We start from the raw sequence: 7571 nt of genomic DNA, 5'->3' as shown, positions 1-7571 counted from the left end.
ACTAAGCTGCTACAAACACACACAAATACACACTCAGATGCACACGCAGATGTACACACACACGCACACACTTTACCTGGATCTGTTTGCCCCTGGTGAGCGCTGCTCCATCTCTGAGCCATGTGACGTGAGCAGGAGGAGAGCTGTTTCCTGACACACACTGGAGAGACACAGACTGACCTTCGCTCACCAACACAGACTGAGGGCTGTGAAACACTGGGCCCAGATCTGCAGGGGAAGTAAGGGAGGGGGAGAGGGAAAGGGGGAGAGAAGGTGAGAGAGAGGGAGAAGGGAGGGGAGGGGAGGAAGATATGAAAAACCACTTAACACTCCAGTAATACCAGTGATGTATTCTTCACCGTTGGAATTTAGAAGCACATCTCGAACGCTACACACCGGCCAGTTCCACCTGGACAGAGGTCATGATGTGGTCAATACCAGCCGAGGCCTTACAGAAATATCTCCCCAGGTCCTGCTCTCTTAGTCGGGGCCAGAACAGGGAGCCATTGGCCATTAGGTGGAGGCCCTCTTGTGCCGGCTCTCCGCTGGCTCTCTCCCAGCTGACAGACACCGCCCTCTGCTGGAGAGAGTCATACGCTGCACAGGAAAGTGTGAGGGGAGAACCCAACTCACCGACCCCATGTTCCGGACGGGTGGAGAACACTGGATGGGGAAGAGAGATGGGTGAAGTAGGACCTTGCCTCTTGAAAAAGGTCCCACAGGAACTCTCTGTGCTGCGTTCGTTTCTGGACTGCGAAGACTTGTTTGAATGCTTGCTTGAATATTGGTATATTGATTTACTTAAAATCCCTAAGAATTAGGTTATTTTGCCAAGAAAATCTATTGATGTGCCATTTACAAAATGCATAAAAAGTTCAATTCGGAAACTTGAAGACTGATGGTGCACAATAGTAAGTAACATGATCAATATTATGTTACTATTTAAATGCAGTACAAAGAATATAAGTACTGGGATTGAACATTCCCAGTATTTTCAGTCCATCCCAGTGCTGACTAAGATCCCCATGGCAGCGTGTGAAGCACCTGGTTGCTAGGTTACAGATGACAATGTTTTTTCAAGCCTTTTGTCATTATACATGGTGGCCAGGAAATTAGCATAGGAGCAGTGCTATTGGAGCCAGCCTATCACAGCACTCCCCTGGCCGTGACCTCACTTCCATCCATTCCAGAGTTCAAGAACGCACTTAGTGCAAATGTTTCAGACATGATCGCAAACAGAACGTGGGAACATACAACATGAACATTTGTAGTTACACACAAACATTTGTGAGATTATTCAATTGCTATGCGACCTTCAAGCTGTCCCAATTCAGTAAACCGAAGACGCAACTAAACAGCAGCAGCACGATATGAGCTGAACGTGTGCATATATGTGTCAGTGTTCATCTCTCACTCACCCAGTGCTGAGAGGGCTGGCTGGCTGTGGAGAGAGCTGGAGAGGAACAGCAGCCAAAGGTGAAAGGTCACCAGTGGAAGCCGCCAGACAGACACACGTGTCTGCATCCTACTGCAATGCACCCTGGGACACAGGAGGAGAGGAGTGGAGAGGTTCATCCATGGCCGTGGGTGGAAACTTCAGCTGAAACACACAGGAAGGGCATCCGTTACAGGAGCTGCTGTTAGCGTACGACTGGATCTTCACTCGTTAGCATGCATGATAAATTATGTATGGAGCAACTTTTTTTCTCATTTTCAGTTCTCAGTGTCTTTGTGCAATTGTACCCACACCCCATGTCTCTCTCTGTCTCTATCCCCCTCCACCCTTCCCCACCCCCGCCCCCTCTGGATCTCTGTATCTCTTCCTCTCTCTCCCCCCCCTCCATCCATCTCCATCCCTCCAAAATCCCCTCCCATCCATTTCCCTCCCTCCCTCCCTCCCTCCCTCCCTCTCTCCCCCCCCTCCCTCCCTTCCTCCCTCCCTCCCTCCCTCCCCCTCTCTCCTCTGCCTGTATTTTTCCTATTCAGGCTGCGTTTGAGCGAGGCCGCGTCCTCGGCGACTTGAGCTTTGTCCACGCTCTCCTCTTTTGGTCACTTCAATGGCCACTCTACAGGGCTGCAGCGCTCCACTCGATGACGGCGACATGAAAAGAGCAGCGCAGCTTTGGTCTGGGAAGATCAGTTACCCATCAGCTCCTCTGGAAGAAAGCTGCTGCCCTCCGTCTGATCCTATACACCTTTCATAGACCCCCTCGGAGCGGTCCTTATAAGGATGCATCACGCAGTTACGATGTCCATACTTGCTCCCCCGACACTACTCTGCATTTACACCCGTTATGGGGTGTTAAGAGCAAAGGCCATACAATGACCAACATTTAATGAACTGTCAAAAGAAATATACAGGCCTGAAACTGATTCTAATTGTGTGGGTGCATGTAGATTTGATGGTGAATCGAATGTTTCTGCAGGTTCTCCTCAGTGTAGCCTATCACTTTCATATGTTACTGTCATTAGTGTCACAGAATATCATTGAACTGGACTCAAACAATTATTGGAAAATTACATCTCAAAAGTCAGTATTTATCATATTTTGTAATACTACACTAGTGTAGTAGTACAGTATAGTAGACTGTTGTACTGCCTAATATAGCCTAGTAGAGGACAGTATCCTAATGTATAGCCTACTAGTACTCTAATTCAACAACAGATGGTGATGCTGAAACAACCTGCTACTTAGATCCAACTGTCAAACACTGAATACAAAGAATAGACCAGAACTTAACGTAGCAATAGTGAATCACCCATAGCCTCGTTATCCTGTACCAGTCAATAGGAGTGCTTGAGAATGGGCATGAATGGGTACTTTAAGCTGTGACTCATAGACAGTGGTGCCAGCGGGTGGGTATGCTAACACACAGCTAGTTCCTAAGAGTCTGGGGGTGTGTGTTTTCTTTGGCCCCAGAACAGGGCATTTACCCAGGCACGCAGGTTTAACAAGTCATAAAAATCGGCCTTAACTGAATACCATGGAGGCACCGGTAATCTTGGAAACAGTCTCCTCTCCGACCTCTTTATTTCAGGGTCGGGTAAACAGATGTTACTTAAGGTAAATGTTCGACAACATTATAAATTGTATAGATTGCTATATTCACGACCATAAACTGTAAATTCAATAGAAAAAAGTAATCCATGATATAGCTAGATTATCTCATCATCTAAATTGCGTGACATTTGATGCATAGGCTACTTCTTGCATTTTCTTTTTCCAATCCGATTAGTTGTAACAATTCGAAGAACCAAAATGTAAATGTGAATATCTGGTAAATCATCTACAAGCGATGCACGCAACATATTCTGCGAGATTATCAATTTAAATGGATTCTGGCCAGAACTTGCATGATGAACCACAGCCTATACACACGACCTATAATAAAGATATCTACTGAACTTACCGTGTCCGGTTGAGGTGCGACTGGGAAATTCTGTGGTTTTAGTCTTAACCCAGGATGCACCTGCTGCCAGTAGCTCTCTCCAGCTCGTGCTCAAGTCGGTGTCAATTCTCTGTTCAATTGGCGCATATGCTTAAGCACACACACACACACAAACAAACAGCATAATGTGCTCATGGCCAAAGGCTGTATTGAGGCACAAAATACCATCGATTTACAGAGAAGGCAGATCGTCAAAACGATCCCTAGCTAAACAAGCACACAACCTTGTAAGCAGATAAATCAATGGCTTGCACATCAAATTTGTTCGTAAACCCACGGCACACACTCCTGCGTTTTGACTATCTAACATAACCACGACACAACTACCTGTTAACCAATACAGTGGTTTAACCAGTGACAGGGAAGACATTCGTGTTTAACAGGGGTGTTAATACTGGTCCTCAGGGCCCACTGTCCTATGTATATATATATTGGAGATGATTCCATGCTCCAGCACACCTGATTCAAATTAATGGTAGTTATTATGCTTCCACAGAACATGATAACAACCCATTCATTAGAATCAGGTGTGTTGGAGCAGGGAGAAACATCTCAAACATGCAGGACAGTGGGCTCAGGGTTGTAGCATCACTGCTACACTAAGATGAGCTATAAGTATGTTTGGAAGCTTCCAACTTGGACCCCAAGCAATACTTAGAACCCAAATGACTTAATGAATGCTTGTGTGTAGCAGGATATATCAGACTACTGCCTATAGCCTACTGTATTTGTTAAATCAGATTAACTTTATTAGCCATTTGCCGTGTAACCTGCATTGGAAAGAAATGGTACCCCCCCCCCCCCCCCCCCAGTCCCTCAGTAAAGGGCTAACTGAGACTGCAGACAGCCGGCACTTGTCACTGTTTTATCCGAACAAGTCCGTCGCTGAAGAGAAACAGGAGGGATTGAAGCGGACCAACCCTTCGCCCATCGCCAGGCGTTCTTCTGAACGTTACCCCACCATGCCCTCCTCTCCACGACACCATGAGGCCTGCTGCAGTGCAGCTTTGTGAAGCCTTTCAGCCAGATGACCATCATCACGTACCCACCGCTCTATGTCTACCTGTAGTCTTTGCACATGTAAATGGTCTTATTTTCCCAATCAATTCAGCACAATCAAATGGAAATTGAAGTACAAATGGCCCGATTTATAATGTATGCAAGGAGGGTGATTTTAATTAACTGGACAAAGACTGATTTAGTCAGCAAACGGTTATATTGTAAGAGGAGGACATCAAACAATTTGCCACAGGAGGAGTAGCCATAGGTGTCTGGGTGTGCTTCAACCATGCCCGTGATGCAGTACAGATGTAGCTCCTGGTCGCTTTGCCTGTGATGCAGTACAGATGTCGCTGCTGGTCGCTGTGCCTGTGATGCAGTACAGATGTAACTGCTGGTCGCTCAAACAAACTCATGGGACGATTGACATTTTCTTTCACACGTTCTCTTTATTTCAATAGTGACAGTTAGAGAGAGACAGGAAACAGAGACGGGTCGACGTGCAGGAAATGACCTGGATCGGAGTCAAAACCTCACTGCGTTAAGGCCTCAGCCAAAGGACACAGGGAGTTTTAAGATGCAGGACGATTCCTATAGGAGGCATTTTCCTGCATGGCTATTTACATTTACATTTAGTCATTCAGCAGACGCTCTTATCCAGAGCGACTTACAGTAAGTACAGGGACACAGAAGGGTGCCCAAGGACACAACGTCATTTGGCATGGCCGGGAATCGAACTGGCAACCTACCTTCAGATTACTGGCCCAATTCCCTAACCGCTCAGCCACCTGACTCCACCTGGCTATGTGTGACGTGAGGACTCAGTCCTCAGTGGTTGGAATGTTTCACCAATTAACACTCTGACACACGCTCTCTTTCTAAGGTATAGTTAGGCTGAAGTCATTGGGCTGTGACTCATTTCAACTGCTCTCTCACTCACGGTCCATTGGCATACATGATACATTCAGGAACCACAACAACACCATGCTGCTATATATAACTGGCACAGTATCTTCTGTTGTAAAATGTCTCGTCATTATCATTATCAAGCCTTGGTGATTCGCCTATTCACTAAAATAACTGCGCATGACAAACTAACATTCACGTGTAAGAGCTGTCCCGTGCAGTCTCAGCGAACGTTGCATAGGGAGGTTTCACAGTTGCACGCCTTGAAGCAATTACTTTAGACTAAAATACCACAGAAGAAGTCCTTTTTGTTCAGAAGAGCAGGAGGTTCAGCAGGACGACAGGGGCGAGGAGGAAGAGGAGGAAGAGGAGGGTGGGCGCCGCGTGGACGGAGCCAGCCGCTCCGTGGGCTTCGGGCCAGCAGAAGGCCTGCTCCAGGAGGTGATGGGTCTCACTGCTGAGACCTGGAGACAGACAGGAAGGGTTAGCTCTGGGCTGTGAGGTGGGGCTGGCGGCCATGTCTGAGAGTGTCGTGTTGAGACCTTACCGTGTTCGGTCCACTCGTTCCAGGCATGCACCGCCTCGCTGTCGTGCTCCCCTGTGGTGTCTGGGCGGTTCCAAATTGTTTCAGAGAATTCAGAATGGGACCAGTTTGTATACATGCTCTTTCTCTCTTTGAATCTGTCTGGCTAATGTATCTATGTGTCTGTCTGTCTGATGTATCTATGTGTCTGTCTGTCCATTCAGCCAACCTACCTCTGGAGCGGTCCAGAAGGTGTTTCAGTTCCCGGAGAGCATGAGTGAGGTTCTCCAGGCGGTGGTGCAGGTGAATGTTCTCCTCTTTCAGAGCGTGGATGGTATCCTGGAGCTCATAGGCGGACGAGCCGAAGCCCGGAAGCCAAGACGCGGTCCAGAACATCACAGCCATCTGCACGAGGAGTACCGTCCTGTCCCTCAAGGCCATGCCGGCAAAACAGAAATATCCTCCAGTCTGGGAGGGAATTCACTCTGTGGTTTGTTGCTTGAAGAGCAGCCGTCTTGATGGAGGGCGGCTATTTCTAAATGTGACAAAACCATGTGTGGCGGTCTCTATCAGACAGCCTCTTGGTTATATGTGGGCCAAACCATTCTTGGAGGCTGAATGCCGTTGGCAGCTAGTTAGTGGTCAACTAGGAGCGATCAATTGTCCTGTTCTGCATCACTAATGGAGTCTGCGGGTGTTCCCTGAGGTCCAGACACCTCAGAGAAGGTTCGGTAAGGTGGCACGCAATCTAACGGGAGGTCCAATCAGAATGGTTTCCAAAAGAGAACAGACAGGAACATTACCAAGAGTCAATAAAGATAGATTTAGCCTATTTTCAGTTGTAACCGTAGAGCCACTGGGAATTTCTCTAAGTAGAACACATTTGTTGATTGGCCTTATTGTGTTTGTACCTGGACAGACATGCTGGTTGGATATTCAGAGAATGGTTTGAGTCCTGGGTCATTACGTGTGTGTGTGTGTCTGAACTATCACTTGGCCACCACAGAAAAGGAAAGTGAAAACAGTGATGGGGATTCAGATGTTAAACACAATCATTGTTTGTAATGATGTATGATTAAATATAATCTGTGATAAAGGTGTGCTAAGGTTTTAGTAAGAGTAGAGGTATAGTGTAACCATGATGACCCGACACAGTATTAACACAACTTACAAATGTTTTTAATCCCTTGGCACTATAAAGAGAGCACTGAGGAATTTGAGTTTCCAAAGCAGGAACACGATTAGATATTGAAACCATTCTGTTTAGTGATTGCACATTTCACAAATACAAAACAGAACACTGCGAAATAAAGGCACTACTCACACAGTCAATACAAACACACAACAGCCTCGGACAACAAAGTTGCAAAAAGAAAAAACTAAAAGAAATTCTAACTGAAGTAAAATCACTCTTTTTGCATAAAAAAAAAGCAATAGTTGAGAAAATAGGTACAGATGCAAAATATGTCTCTGTATAAACACAGTTCAGTGGTTAAAGGCAGGTACACACCTTGTCAACAGATTCTCTGACAAGATTGCACATCCAGAGGGAGTGGTCATGGTCCATTGGGAGAGCCCAGCTCACAACACTTCCAGAAGGCCCACCTTTGAGGCACAGCCTGGTTCTGGTCTGGACCTGGTCCACTCCACTGCTGTATCTATCAACAACCCCTTCCCCCCCCCCCCCCCGACAC

The sequence above is a fragment of the Hypomesus nipponensis genome, chromosome 28, assembly GCF_054491055.1.
Source record: "Hypomesus nipponensis isolate SF chromosome 28, ASM5449105v1, whole genome shotgun sequence".
Lineage (NCBI taxonomy): Eukaryota > Metazoa > Chordata > Actinopteri > Osmeriformes > Osmeridae > Hypomesus > Hypomesus nipponensis.
Note: the sequence above shows the minus strand (reverse complement) of the source record.